We start from the raw sequence: 16,451 nt of genomic DNA, 5'->3' as shown, positions 1-16,451 counted from the left end.
TGAGGCTAGGATGGAGGTTCACCTTCCAGCAGGACAATGACCCCCAAACACACTGCTGAAGCAACACTTGAGTGGTTTAAGGGGAAACATGTAAATGTGTTGGAATGGCCTAGTCAAAGCCCAGATCTCAATCCAATAGAAAATCTGTGGTCAGACTTAAAGATTGCTGTTTACAAGCGCAAACCCTCCAACCTGAAGGAGCTTTTGGAATGTTGGGAGGAAAAAACTAAAATACAAAACAAAAAATGGGCCCCGGTACTTAAAGCAATACAAACAATGAAGAACTTTCAAAAACAGACTGAGAATAAATATAAAAGTTTACACATTTAAATTGTAAATTACTCTGTTCTGTCAAATGGAAAACTACTGAAAGAACCAAAATACTTTTTTTACCACCATAGACATGAATCCCGTTAATAAAAGAATGATTTCCATATTCCAAGTGTAAAATCGAAAACTATGCAAGTATATACCATGAACCATATGGTATTTCACTTTAAAAATGTATTAGAGTTAAAATCATATGGCCCGAACATGGTGGATGGATGTAACATGGCAGCCGAATTATTGCCATAAGGGACAGGAGCTAGAAAACTAGTAACTGCCATATTGCAACTTGTTGGCCAAACAGGGGCTGTTGCTGGTATAGGGTTTGGCTCCTAAAAATGTCTGTTTTGTATGAAAATTACATACTAATAATTAAAGTTGTACTTACCTTTAACCCTTGCATCCTGAAACTACATATAATGAGTACCTCATGGAGCAGCAGGTGACCAGCAGTTGGATCAAATGAACTCATTAGAGATAAGCAAAAATTTGATTTGGACAATTTGCCAAATTTTCCCCAAAAATTTGTTTCAATCCGAATTTATTTGTGATGAATCGAGTTAAAAATCTGCTATTTCCCGGCTGTGCATTGCAGAAACATGCGTAGCTAGTCTGATGTGGTAGTGAAACAGTTACTGTGCGTCAGTATGACAGGCAGTTGACATGTGTCACTCTTAGGCCTCTTTCACACGGGCGTCAGTTTTTTTGCCCGGATAAGAGCCGGGTGCGCTGCGGGAAAATGCGCGATTTTTCCGCGCGAGAGCAAAACATTGTCATGCGTTGCACTCGCGGGAGAAAAATCGCGCATGTTTGGTACCCAAACCCGAACTTCTTCACAGAAGTTCGGGCTTGGGATTGATGTTCTGAAGATTGTATTATTTTCCCTTATAACATGGTTATAAGGGAAAATAATAGCATTCTGAATACAGAATGCATAGTAAAACAGCGCTAGAGGGGTTAAAAAAAAATAAAAAATAATTTAACTCACCTTAGTCCACTTGATCGCGAAGCTGGCATCTCCTTGTGTCTCCTCTGCGCTGAACAGGACCTGGGGTGAGCTGCTGCATTAAATACCGGTTAAGGACCTTTGATGACATCACTCCGGTCATCACATGGTACGTCACATGTGAATCACCATGGTAAAAGATCATAATGATCGGGTCTCCATCCCGATCGTCTCCTAGCAACCGTGCGTGAAAATCGCACCGCATCCGTACTTGCTTGCGGATGCTATGCGATTTTCACGCTTCCCATTCACTTCTTTGGGGCCTGTGTCGCGTGAAAATCGGACGCACAAGTGATGCGTGAAATTCACCGCTCATGTGCACAGCCCCATAGAAATGAATGGGTCAGGATTCAGTGCGGGTGCAATATGTTCACCGCATGCATCGCACCCGCACGGAAAACTCGCCTGTGTGAAAGGGGCCTTAGAATCACTTCACACTTCACTTATTTGGTCAGTTAAAACTGACCAAATAACCCAAGTGTAAACTCAGCCTTATAGGTCAATGTTAGCATCAGTTATAAAGAACAATGCAGTAGCCCAAGATTGTACTAAACAGTGAAAGAGCGCACTTCTTTACACTGTCAGCTGATTCCACATAGATTTCTACAGAACCTGTTCTGTTACACACTGATACAAATAGTGGCCCCATGACATAGTGGAGAGGGTGTCAGCAGTAAGTTTGTGTTGACGTCACTGTTTATTTTTCCCTTCTTCTGATCCATCACAAGACCTATCCATAAAAGGGATCTTGTCGTTTGAGCATCCGCCTTCATAGGATCAGCATTTGTTAGAGGCATTATCGATGCTCCAAAGACAGGATCTGTTGTGTGTTTTTTGTTTTTTTCAGAAGGGTAAAATAAATTGTGATGTCAACAAGGCCAAACACTTGGGCGAGGTGGCTTGGTATGCATATTTCCAATTGAGGTCAGCACTCTCTAGCACTTTGAATAGTCACCTTCTTTTTATAGATACTCCTGAATTCTTACATGATTTAATTATTAAGAAAACTGTCACGAAAATTAAAATATCACATTGCTATAGACACTTAATGAAAAAATTCTTCCTACTCCAGGACAGAAATCCTGGTCCTCCATACTCTCAGAGGTGGGTCCTCCAGATTGGGAGAACATAGGGGAGAGTTTAAAATTTGTTTCACAGAATTTTAATCACACTGTTGTACAATTCAATATTTTGCACAAAATATATGTGACACCTATGTGGTTATATAGGAGAGGACTCAGAGCCTCCTCTGACTGCCCACGCTGTGGCGACTCCGAGGCAGATCATTTACATCTGTTTTGGGACTGCCCAATGGTGGGTAGCTATTAAAGATTGGTCCAAATTACCTTGGCTCGTAAACTTAATATTGTTGTTCCTTTGTCTCCCAGGATATGGGTCCTGGGAGACCTATCGGAGGTTAACTACCAGCCCATAAAACGCCAATTATTGATTAAGGTTATGTTTTCGGCCAGGCTTCTGGTCTCTAGACTATGGTTTTGCTCTTCCGCTCCAGATTGTAGTAACTGGTTGGCCCTGGTCGAGAAAGTGAAAAGCTACGAGAGGATTTTGTATAAACAAAGAGGATCCTATTTAAAGTGGGGTAAACTGTGGGAAGATTGGGACATGGTTAATTAATCAATTTGGAATTGCCCTTTTTTATCATATATATTTTTTCCTTTTTTTTTTTTTTTTCCCTGCAAGGTGGGGGGGGGGTTGACAGGTGGGGTGGGCTGGGGATGATCTTATTAGTCCGGTTTTTCTGTATGCATTGTAACTGGTGAAGGATGTGAAGTTACATCTGAGTATTAGAGTATCTCTAGGAATGCTGGAGGATGGTGGGACTCTCCGGCATTGAACAATGGCCAAAGTTTTTGTCAGATCAGGGCACTGTGCGCTCTATGGGCGGGGACCCAGGGCTCGGGACTCTGGGCGGCCCGGGGACCGGGTGTGACCCGAAATGCGGCTCTCTCTGTCTGATATACGGTTTGACTGCAGGCAGTGATACGATACATGCTGTATGGGTGCCATTAGGGGATAGGGCCGGTCTCTGGTGGTGTTCTTGTCCACATCTCTTTTAAATGCCGGGAATTGCCGAGTGATACTCGACTTGAGTCCCCTTGCACCTGAGATACTGGTGTGATTGTATGCGAGGTACGGTCAAGTTGGGCACTAATTTTCAATCTTAATTATCTGGGGATGAGGCAGCAAAATATGCATGTGGTTGTTTTCTTTCTCCACCGCGATAGAAGACTGCTGGACCCCCCAGGTTGTTCCAAGAAATGTCTGCGATCAAAGATCGCTGTAAGCCCGCTATGCATGGTTAATGTGAGCACCAGGTGAATGGACCTAAGATTGTTAATCCTGCCGTTTCTTCACCCATATTCGGGAGAGGACGCGTGGGGTGCGCGCCCGCTCCCTGGTGGCTGCCCGGGCCGCGGGCCCCCGATCTCTGCCCTCCATAGATATTAACATGCTAAGTCAGATGCTGTGTGTGTTTGCCTGATTGGGCTGTCGATGTCGGGTAAGCCTCGCTCTCCTCTTAGCAAGTGAGATCTCCATTTGACTTGTATTATCCCCATAAGTATGGGTATTTGTATGAAATTATTATTAACCATGCTTATAAATCAGAAACTTACGGACTTTAGGATTTTATAATATCATTAATGTTATATGGATATGTATTTTTGTACTACAAATAAAGTATTTAAACAAAAAGAAAAAAACAAGAAAAAAAACAAGGCCAAACAGGAACATCAGTGGCCCCTTCACAGAGTGGTGAGGGTGGCAACTGCATGAACAGTCAACAAAGTAGCCCAGTCACAGAGTGTTGAGGGTGGCAACAGCATGAGGAGTCAACCCAATGGCCCAGTCACAGAGTGAGGAGGTGGCAACCACATGAGGAGCCGGCATAGTGGCCCAGTCAGAGATGCACCAGGCACTGGCGTGTGCAATACTGTCTGATCCACGCCTGATTCATCTTTACAAGGGTTAGTCTCAATATTTTAGGTGGAAAGGTGACTTACTCCTTCAGGTAACTATGCCCCCTGCAGCACTAAACACCCACTCTGATGCCATACTACTGTCACGACTGTGACTGATCCAGACAGGTCTGGGAGGAGAAGGTCGCAGCGACTTGCTACTCGCGATAGCTTGTGAGTTTGCTCTGTGGTTCAGGGTACGTTTTGCCTTGTGAACCTTTTTGTCCTGACTGGGAGTTTGTAGGCATCCTTCTCAGGTGAGTCCTGTCTGCCACTCCCAGCTACTATATTAGTTTCAGTTTCACTTGCAGTCATTGCCAGATATAGTCCTTACTTCCAGTGTTATTCTGACCTTTGAAGGAGATCGTTTGATGGTATTGCTGTGGAGCTCTTGTCTGGCGTGGACTGTCGTTATTGGGATCACCTTCTCTGCTCGTGACTGGATAAGTCTATTCTCTGTTATAGATTGTTTGTTTGTTGCTGTCTTCCCCTGTTGTTCTCCTAGACATGAGTGATGGTGACTAGTGCTCCCATCTGCCTTTCCCCAGTCTAGTCTTGCTAGGGTGACTGAGGGTTTAGGCATCCTGCTCGCCGCACGGGTTCACACCCCGTCTAGGGTATCAGGGCAGACAGGTGCCAGCTTAGGGTTAGTCAGGGGTGGCCGTCCTATCTCCCATCCATAGATAAGGGTCCCCCTTCCCCTCCGTCTGGTACAACACGACTGCTGCTGGGATAGCGGTCGTGACAACTACTGGTCGAGTAGAAAAGCTTGTCCAGGGCAAACTTTGCCAGTTCTGGCAACAAATCAAGTTTGGCTTCCCAGTAGTCCAGGGGATCTTGGATGTGAGGTGTCAGGGTGCAGTCCAAGTATGCCATCACCTACTGGTCCAGGTTCTGCTCCATGTCTTGCTGCTGATGCTGGTGGGTGGTTTCTTCAGTAGGCAGGTGAAGAAAAGTACTCATTAGAGACTCCAGACTTAAAGGGAACCTGTCACCTGGATTTTGGGTATAGAGCTGAGGACATGGGTTGCTAGATGGCCGCTAGCACATCCGCAATACCCAGTCCCCATAGCTCTGTGTGCTTTTATTGTGTAAAAAAAAAACCGATTTGATACATATGCAAATTAACATAAAAGAGTCATATCTTACTTGTGTGACCAGAGAAGAGTCATATTTTCAAGCTCTGACTCATCTCAAATTAATTCACTATTTATAAATAGAATAATTATAATAATTATCAGGTATTATAATTATTCAAATTTTTTTTTTTAAAGCAGTCATATAATCGCATAGCGAATTAAACTTGGCTGTCTCTATAGTAAACTTTACTATATGATTGCTAGAATTAGCGAAGTTGACGAATAGGCAGCTAAAACGAAGATGCAGAATACTTCGTTATCTTCGTTTTGTGGAATATAACGAATATATTCGTCATATTCACTAATTCTACCAAGCCAACCATAGTAAACCAGGTCCAAGTTGAAATCGCAATTCGATTAATTCAAGTTATAATAATCGAATTTCGATTTTAACTTAGCACTGCTATATTCCATATTAAGCTAGAATTAACGAATATGGAATATAGCAGTGCTAAGTTAAAATCGAAATTCGATTATTATAACTTGAATTAATCGCATTGCTATTTCAATAGAAGAGTAGCCTTTAAGTTACAATCGCAATACGCGATTATTTAAATCGCATATTAATCGCGATTATGGCACCTGCCGCTCATCACTAGTAGAAACCTTCTTTCCTCCAGGCGCAGAGGATGTCCCCTTGTCACAGACCTGGGGATAAATAGATGATGGGAGAGATCTCGGTACTAACCCTGTGTGAAGTTGGCACCCCATGTTCTTAAATTTCAAAAAGAAATACAACATTAGTTTGTGCTGCGTTTGTGCTGGTTTGTGCCGCAAAAATGAACGTTTGTGCCGGTTCGGTTCCTGAGATATTGCACATTAGATTTTTATGAAGCCCCGCCCATTTTCCACCCCATGTTCTTAAATTTCAAAAATAAATACACCATTCGTTTGTGCTGCAAAAATGAACGTTTGCGCCGCTTTGGTTTCTGAGATATTGCGCGCTTGATTTGCTGAAACCCCGCCCATAGAGTTGAGCGGACACCTGGATGTTCGGGTTCGAGAAGTTCGGCCGAACTTCCCGGAAATGTTCGGGTTCGGGATCCGAACCCGATCCGAACTTCGTCTCGAACCCCATTGAAGTCAATGGGGACCCGAACTTTTCGGCACTAAAAAGGCTGTAAAACAGCCCAGGAAAGGGCTAGAGGGCTGCAAAAGGCAGCAACATGTAGGTAAATCCCCTGCAAACAAATGTGGATAGGGAAATGAATAAAAATAAAATAAATAAAAATTAACCAATATCAAATGGAGAGAGGTCCCATAGCAGAGTATCTGGCTTCACGTCACCCACCACTGGAACAGTCCATTCTCAGATATTTAGGCCCCGGCACCCAGGCAGAGGAGAGAGGTCCCGTAACAGAGGATCTGGCTTCAGGTCAGCAGAGAATCAGACTGCATGTCATAGCAGAGAATCAGGCTTCATGTCAGCCACCACTGCAACAGTCCATTGGCATATATTTAGGCCCAGCACCCAGGCAGAGGAGAGAGGTCCCGTAACAGAGGATCTGGCTTCATGTCAGCAGAGAATCAGTCTGCATGTCATAGCAGAGAATCAGGCTTCACGTCAGCCACCACTGCAACAGTCCATTGGCATATATTTAGGCCCAGCACACAGGCAGAGGAGAGAGGTCCCGTAACAGAGGATCTAGCTTCATGTCAGCAGAGAATCAGTCTGCATGTCATAGCAGAGAATCAGGCTTCACGTCAGCCACCACTGCAACAGTCCATTGGCATATATTTAGGCCCAGCACACAGGCAGAGGAAAGAGGTCCCGTAACAGAGGATCTGGCATCATGTCAGCAGAGAATCAGTCTGCATGTCATAGCAGAGAATCAGGCTTCACGTCACCCAACATTGGAACAGTCCATTGGCATATATTTAGGCCCCGGCACCCAGACAGAGGAGAGGTTCATTCAACTTTGGGTAGCCTCGCAATATAATGGTAAAATGAAAATAAAAATAGGATTGAATGAGGAAGTGCCCTGGAGTACAATAATATATGGTTAAGGGGAGGTAGTTAATGTCTAATCTGGACAAGGGACGGACAGGTCCTGTGGGATCCATGCCTGGTTCATTTTTATGAACGTCAGCTTGTCCACATTGGCTGTAGACAGGCGGCTGCGTTTGTCTGTAATGACGCCCCCTGCCGTGCTGAATACACGTTCAGACAAAACGCTGGCCGCCGGGCAGGCCAGCACCTCCAAGGCATAAAAGGCTAGCTCTGGCCACGTGGACAATTTAGAGACCCAGAAGTTGAATGGGGCCGAACCATCAGTCAGTACGTGGAGGGGTGTGCACACGTACTGTTCCACCATGTTAGTGAAATATTGCCTCCTGCTAACACGTTGCGTATCAGGTGGTGGTGCAGTTAGCTGTGGCGTGTTGACAAAACTTTTCCACATCTCTGCCATGCTAACCCTGCCCTCAGAGGAGCTGGCCGTGACACAGCTGCCTTGGCGACCTCTTGCTCCTCCTCTGCCTTGGCCTTGGGCTTCCACTTGTTCCCCTGTGACATTTGGGAATGCCCTCAGTAGCGCGTCTACCAATGTGCGCTTGTACTCGCGCATCTTCCTATCACGCCTGCAGTGCAGGAATTAAGGTGGGCACATTGTCTTTGTACCGTGGATCCAGCAGGGTGGCAACCCAGTAGTCCGCACACGTTAAAATGTGGGCAACTCTGCTGTCGTTGCGCAGGCACTGCAGCATGTAGTCGCTCATGTGTGCCAGGCTGCCCAGGGGTAAGGGCAAGCTGTCCTCTGTGGGAGGCGTATCGTAATTGTCCTGCCTTTCCCCCCAGCCACGCACCAGTGATGGGCCCGAGCTGCGTTGGGTGCCACCCCGCTGTGACCATGCTTCATCCTCATCCTCCTCCACCTCCTCCTCGTCCTCATCCTCCTCGTCCTCCAGTAGTGGGCCCTGGCTGGCCACATTTGTACCTGGCCTCTGCTGTTGCAAAAAACCTCCCTCTGAGTCACTTCGAAGAGACTGGCCTGAAAGTGGTAAAAATGACCCCTCTTCCTCCTCCTCCTCCTCCTGGGCCACCTCCTCTTCCATCATCGCCCTAAGTGTTTTCTCAAGGAGACATAGAAGTGGTATTGTAACGCTGATAATGGCGTCATCGCCACTGGCCATGTTGGTGGAGTACTCGAAACAGCGCAACAGGGCACACAGGTCTCGCATGGAGGCCCAGTCATTGGTGGTGAAGTGGTGCTGTTCCGCAGTGCGACTGACCTGTGCGTGCTGCAGCTGAAACTCCACTATGGCCTGCTGCTGCTCGCACAGTCTGTCCAGCATGTGCAAGGTGGAGTTCCACCTGGTGGGCACGTCGCATATGAGGCGGTGAGCGGGAAGGCTGAAGTTACGCTGTAGCGCAGACAGGCGAGCAGCGGCAGGATGTGAACGCCGGAAGCGCGAACAGACGGCCCGCACTTTATGCAGCAGCTCTGACATGTCGGGGTAGTTGGGAATGAACTTCTGCACCACCAAATTCAGCACATGCGCCAGGCAAGGGATGTGCGTCAAACCGGCTAGTCCCAGAGCTGCAACGAGATTTCGCCCATTATCGCACACCACCAGGCCGGGCTTGAGACTCCCCGGCAGCAACCACTCGTCGGTCTGTTGTTCTATACCACGCCACAACTCCTGTGCTGTGTGGGGCCTGTCCCCCAAACATATGAGTTTCAGAATGGCCTGCTGACGTTTACCCCGGGCTGTGCTGAAGTTGTTGAAGGTGTGTGGCTGACTGGATGAGCAGGTGGAAGAAGAGGAGGAGAAAGCCGAGAAGGAGGAGGTGGCAACAGTAGGCAAAGAATGTTGCCCTGCGATCCTTGGCGGCGGAAGGACGTGCGCCAAACAGCTCTCCGCCTGGGGCCCAGCTGCCACTACATTTACCCAGTGTGCAGTTAGGGAGATATAGCGTCCCTGGCCGTGCTTACTGGTCCACGTATCTGTGGTTAGGTGGACCTTGCTACAGATGGCGTTGCGCAGTGCACACTTGATTTTATCGGATACTTGGTTGTGCAGGGAAGGCACGGCTCTCTTGGAGAAGTAGTGGCGGCTGGGAACAACATACTGTGGGACAGCAAGCGACATGAGCTGTTTGAAGCTGTCTGTGTCCACCAGCCTAAATGACAGCATTTCATAGGCCAGTAGTTTAGAAATGCTGGCATTCAGGGCCAGGGATCGAGGGTGGCTAGGTGGGAATTTACGCTTTCTCTCAAATGTTTGTGAGATGGAGAGCTGAACGCTGCCGTGTGACATGGTTGAGATGCTTGGTGACGGAGGTGGTGGTGGTGGTAATTCCCCTGTTTGCTGGGAGGCAGGTGCCAACGTTCCTCCAGAGGCGGAGGAAGAGGCCGAGGCGGCAGCAGCAGAAGAGGCCGAGGCGGCAGCAGCAGAAGAGGTAGCAGGGGGAGCCTGAGTGACTTCCTTGTTTTTAAGGTGTTTACTCCACTGCAGTTCATGCTTTGCATGCAGGTGCCTGGTCATGCAGGTTGTGCTAAGGTTCAGAACGTTAATGCCTCGCTTCAGGCTCTGATGGCACAGCGTGCAAACCACTCGGGTCTTGTCGTCAGCACATTGTTTGAAGAAGTGCCATGCCAGGGAACTCCTTGAAGCTGCCTTTGGGGTGCTCGGTCCCAGATGGCGGCGGTCAGTAGCAGGCGGAGTCTCTTGGCGGCGGGTGTTCTGCTTTTGCCCACTGCTCCCTCTTTTGCTACGCTGTTGGCTCGGTCTCACCACTGCCTCTTCCTCCGAACTGTGAAAGTCAGTGGCACGACCTTCATTCCATGTGGGGTCTAGGACCTCATCGTCCCCTGCATCGTCTTCCACCCAGTCTTGATCCCTGACGTCCTGTTCAGTCTGCACACTGCAGAAAGACGCAGCAGTTGGCACCTGTGTTTCGTCATCATCAGAGACTTGCTGAGGTGGTATTCCCATGTCCTCATCATCAGGAAACATAAGTGGTTGTGCGTCAGTGCATTCTATGTCTTCCACCGCTGGGGAAGGGCTAGGTGGATGCCCTTGGGAAACCCTGCCAGCAGAGTTTTCAAACAGCATAAGAGACTGCTGCATAACTTGAGGCTCAGACAGTTTCCCTGATATGCATGGGGGTGATGTGACAGACTGATGGGGTTGGTTTTCAGGCGCCATCTGTGCGCTTTCTGCAGAAGACTGGGTGGGAGATAATGTGAACGTGCTGGATCCACTGTCGGCCACCCAATTGACTAATGCCTGTACCTGCTCAGGCCTTACTATCCTTAGAACGGCATTGGGCCCCACCATATATCGCTGTAAATTCTGGCGGCTACTGGGACCTGAGGTAGTTGGTACACTAGGACATGTGGATGTGGCAGAACGGCCACGTCCTCTCCCAGCACCAGAGGGTCCACTAACACCACCACGACCATGTCCACGTCCGCGTCCCTTATTAGATGTTTTCCTCATTGTTATCGTTCACCACAACAACAAAAATATTATTTGGCCCAATGTATTGAATTCAAATTCAGGCCTTTTTTTTTACAGACACCTAACACTATCTGGCTATCTATTTAGGTACCGTATTACACTAATACAGGCAAAGCAGTAACCACAGATTTAGCTGACTATGAATTTGAGGCCTAGTATTTAGGAGCTGGGTGACAGGTTTACGTTTTACGGACAGAATTAGACTTGGAAATGCACAGTAGCGGGTGTGTGAAATTATTCAGAATGACCCTATGTGCACCTTGAATATTATATACCCTTTTAGGGATAGATTTCAAATAGCTCTGATACAGCAGAAACCACTAAATTAGGAAATTGCTAAATTGGGAATTGTATTTCAACCCAGAACAAAAAATAAGTTTACTGACAGAATTACACTGGGATATGGCCAAAAAATAACCACACTATTGATGGTTAAATGCACTTGGTGTGACAGCTTGACCAACCACACCATTGAGGGTTAAATGCACTTGGTGACAGGCGCAGCTTGCCCCTGATGTAGTATATGGCCAAAAAATAAACAGACTATTGCTGGTTAAATGCACTTGGTGTGACAGCTTCACCCTGATGTAGGCTTTAGCCAAAAAAACAACCACACCATTGAGGGTTAAATGCACTTGGTGGCAGCTTGTGCTGGCGCAACACAAGACACAAAATGGCTGCCGATCACCCCAGAAAAAAGTGACTGAAAAACGCTCTGGGCAGCCTAAAAACAGTGAGCAATTCAATAGCAGCAGTTCAATCATCCACAGCTGCAGATCGATCAATGGATGGAGTCTTTTGGAGGAGTTAATCAGCCTAATCTCGCCCTACTGTCGCAGCTGCAACCTCTCCCTACGCTAATCAGAGCAGAGTGACGGGCGGCGCTATGTGACTCCAGCTTAAATAGAGGCTGGGTCACATGGTGCTCTGGCCAATCACAGCCATGCCAATAGTAGGCATGGCTGTGACGGCCTCTTGGGGCAAGTAGTATGACGCTTGTTGATTGGCTGCTTTGCAGCCTTTCAAAAAGCGCTAAGAAAGCGACGAACACCGAACCCGAACCCGGACTTTTACGAAATATACAGTTCGGGTTCACTTATCCCTACCCGCCCATTTTCCACCCCATGTTCTTAAATATAAAAAAGAAATACACCTTTCGTTTGTGCTGCGTTTGTGCTGGTTTGTGCCGCAAAAATGAACATTTGCGCCGCTTTGGTTTCCGAGATATTGCACACTTGATTTGCTGAAACCCCGCCCACTTTCCACCCTATGTTTTTAAATTTCAAAAAGAAATACATAATTCGTTTGTGCTGCGTTTGTGCTGGTTTGTGCCGCAAAAATGAACGTTTGCGCCGCTTTAGTTTCTGAGATATTGCGTGCTTGATTTGATGAAACCCCTCCCACTTTCCACCCCATGTTTTTAACCCTGACTCTAGACCCCCCAGGTGTGCTGCAGCTTGCCCCCCTCCTGCCCCCCCCCCCCAAACTTTTTTGGGGGCACAAGCATATTATTATTTTTTTTTCTGCGTACGCTGACTGTGGCCGGGGCTCTTAGCATCCAGCCACTGTTAGCGCATCGCACACCCCACCGCTGATCAACTTCGGACGGTTGATCATCAAGTTGGAATTAAAAAAATATAAAATTTCTAATTTTTTGGATTATGATTATGTACGGTTTTAAAATGGTTTGACAATGTGTGTTTCTCATAGCCCTTCTTTATGTTTGAAATATGTTCAGCTATCCGGACTTTGAGTTGTCTTTTAGTCCTCCCCACATATTGTCTTTTGCAGGGACATTGTATAATATAGACAACACTGTTAGAATTACACATGAGAAAATCTTTAATCGTGTGTTCATGAGTGTTTGTCATGGACTTTACTATGAGTTTTTTTGGGGAATGTAGTGTTTTTACAGCTCATGCATTTGCCGCACCGAAAAAAAACCTGTGGTATTTGTCAATTTTTGTATGGATGAGTCTATTTTATTTTTATTCATTTTCGGAATTGTGGGTGCTACCATAAGTGCTAAATTAGGTGCTTTGGTGAAAGTGATCTGTGGAAATTGTGGAATTAGGTGACCTATTACTTTGTCTTTATTTATAAAGTGCCAGTGCTTATTAATTATATATCTCACTTTCTCATAGTGAGTATTAAAAGGTAAAATAATTCTCGTGTTTCCCTCTTCCTGTTCCTTTTTAGTTTTTATATCGAAAAAAGACTTACGGTCCATTCGTCTAACTGTATCTATAGCCGTCTCTAAAATTTCTACAGGATATTGTTTCTCTAAGAACTGGTCCTTCAACGTAACAGCCTCTTCCTCAAAATCCTCTAGTTTTGAACAGTTTCTCCTAATCCGCCTAAACTGTCCTGTTGGTATATTTAGGAGCCATTGGGGTAAGTGACAGCTGTTGTATAAGATATAACTGTTCTTTGACGTTGGCTTGCGGTATGTATTACAGACTAATTTATTCTCCTCTATTTTAATTTGTAGGTCCAAAAATTCAACCATAGTTTGGCTAGTTTTTCCTGCAAACCGTAAGTTACAATCATTTTTGTTGATGTCCTCCAAAAATATATCCAATGATTCCTGGTTCCCTTTCCATATGAAGAGGACATCATCAATGTACCTCTTCCATAGCACCAGGTTTGACCCCAGCTTGGGATCAATGGTTTTCCGTTCCCAATTCGCCATAAATAAGTTAGCGTAGCTGGGGGCAAACCTGGTGCCTATTGCAGTACCACAAATCTGCAAATATATGTCTGAATTGAACCAAAAGTAGTTGTGGTCCAGAATATATTGTGTGGCTGTCTGTAGGTATTGAATCTGTTCCATGGGTAACTGGTTGTTTTCTTTGTAATTGTTGTCCCATGGCTTCTATTGATTTTTTAGGGCCGATACCGATAATTTGTGAACTTTCAGGCCGATAGCCGATAATTTATACCGATATTCTGGGAATTTTCATTTTTGAAAAAAAAATTTAAATTCCTACACAAATCTGCTGAAAATTAATGTTTATTGTTAATGTGCATTTTTTTTGTAAATCTTTTTTTTTCATTTATACTTAATATTTTGGTTTTTTATTTTTGTAACTTTTTTTTTTTACTAACTTTTAGTCCCCTTAGGGACTAGAACCCTTGTCCTATTCAGCCTGATAGATCTCTATCAGGGTGAATAGGACCTCACACTGTCCCTGCTGCTCTGTGCTTTGTGCACACAGCAGCATGGAGCTTACCATAGCAGCCAGGGCTTCAATAGCGTCCTGGCTGCCATAGTAACTGATCGGAGCCCCAGCATTACACTGCTGGGGCTCCGATCGAAGGAGCAGGGGAGAGGGGATCCTGTGGAGGGGCGCACTGCGCCACCAATGTTTTTAATACTGGGGTGGGGGGCGCACTGCGCCACCAATGCTTAATACTGGGGGGGCTTGGGGGGGCGCACTGCGCCACCAATGTCTAATACTGGGGTTGGGGGGGGCGGAACTGCACCACCAATGTCTAATACTTGGCTAGGGGGGGCGCACTGCACCACCAATGAAGCTTAATCTCTCATTTATTCATATACAGGAGGCGGGAGCTGGCTGCAGAATCACATAGCCGACTCCCGACCTCTATGAGCAGTAGCTGCGATCCGCTGCACCTGAGGGGTTAACTACCGCAGATCGCAGCTATTGCTCATAGAGGTCGGGAGCCGGCTATGTGATTCTGCAGCTCCCGCCTCCTGTATATAAATAAATGAGAGATTAAGCTTCATTGGTGGCGCAGTGGCCACAGCCCCTCCCCTTCTCTTGTCCCCTGTCCTTTCATTGGCAGCAGCAGCACAGGGGGAGGAGACACTGCTCCTTCTCCCCTGTGCTGCTAAGGGGAACACGAAGAGCGCTGTCAGCAGCGCGATCTGTGTTCCCCATACGCTATCGGAATATCGGCAAAATAGATGCCGATACTGATAGCGTTCAAAATCCTCAATATCGGCCGATAATATCGGTAAATCCGATAATCGGTCGATCCCTTATAGGGACTGTACATCTAATGTCCCTATAATCCATTCAGGGTTGTACTGCAATTTTTCTATCGTTTGTATTATGGACGTAGTATCTTTTATATAGGACCTGATTGTTTTAACTGCCGGCTGTAGCAATTTGTCTATGTAATGTGAGAGGTTTGCTGTAAGCGAACCTACAGGGAGTGCAGAATTATTAGGCAAGTTGTATTTTTGAGGATTAATTTTATTATTGAACAACAACCATGTTCTCAATGAACCCAAAAAACTCATTAATATCAAAGCTGAATATTTTTGGAAGTAGTTTTTAGTTTGTTTTTAGTTTTAGCTATTTTAGGGGGATATCTGTGTGTGCAGGTGACTATTACTGTACATAATTATTAGGCAACTTAACAAAAAACAAATATATACCCATTTCAATTATTTATTTTTACCAGTGAAACCAATATAACATCTCAACATTCACAAATATACATTTCTGACATTCAAAAACAAAACAAAAACAAATCAGTGACCAATATAGCCACCTTTCGTTGCAAGGACACTCAAAAGCCTGCCATCTATGGATTCTGTCAGTGTTTTGATCTGTTCACCATCAACATTGCGTGCAGCAGCAACCACAGCCTCCCAGACACTGTTCAGAGAGGTGTACTGTTTTCCCTCCTTGTAAATCTCACATTTGATGATGGACCACAGGTTCTCAATGGGGTTCAGATCAGGTGAACAAGGAGGCCATGTCATTAGATTTTCTTCTTTTATACCCTTTCTTGCCAGCCACGTTGTGGAGTACTTGGACGCGTGTGATGGAGCATTGTCCTGCATGAAAATCATGTTTTTCTTACCTTGCAGACTTCTTCCTGTACCACTGCTTGAAGAAGGTGTCTTCCAGAAACTAGCAGTAGGACTGGGAGTTGAGCTTGACTCCATCCTCAAACCAAAAAGGCCCCACAAGCTTATCTTTGATGATATCAGCCCAAACCAGTACTCCACCTCCACCTTGCTGGCGTCTGAGTCGGACTGGAGCTCTCTGCCCTTTACCAATTCAGCCATCTGGCCCATCAAGACTCACTCTCATTTCATCAGTCCATAAAACCTTAGAAAAATCAGTCTTGAGATATTTCTTGGCCCAGTCTTGACGTTTCAGCTTGTGTGTCTTGTTCAGTGGTGGTCGTCTTTCAGCCTTTCTTACCTTGGCCATGTCTCTGAGTATTGCACACCTTGTGCTTTTGGACACTCCAGTGATGTTGCAGCTCTGAAATATGGCCAAACTGGTGGCAAGTGGCATCTTGGCAGCTGCACGCTTGACTTTTCTCAGTTCATGGGCAGTTATTTTGCGCCTTGGTTTTTCCACACGCTTCTTGCGACCCTGTTGACTATTTTGAATAAAACGCTTGATTGTTCGATGATCACGCTTCAGAAGCTTTGCAATTTTAAGAGTGCTGCATCCCTCTGCAAGATATCTCACTATTTTTGACTTTTCTGAGCCTGTCAAGTCCTTCTTTTGACCTATTTTGCCAAAGGAAAGGAAGTTGCCTAAT

The sequence above is a fragment of the Bufo gargarizans genome, chromosome 10, assembly GCF_014858855.1.
Source record: "Bufo gargarizans isolate SCDJY-AF-19 chromosome 10, ASM1485885v1, whole genome shotgun sequence".
In the NCBI taxonomy this organism is placed as follows: domain Eukaryota; kingdom Metazoa; phylum Chordata; class Amphibia; order Anura; family Bufonidae; genus Bufo; species Bufo gargarizans.
Note: the sequence above shows the minus strand (reverse complement) of the source record.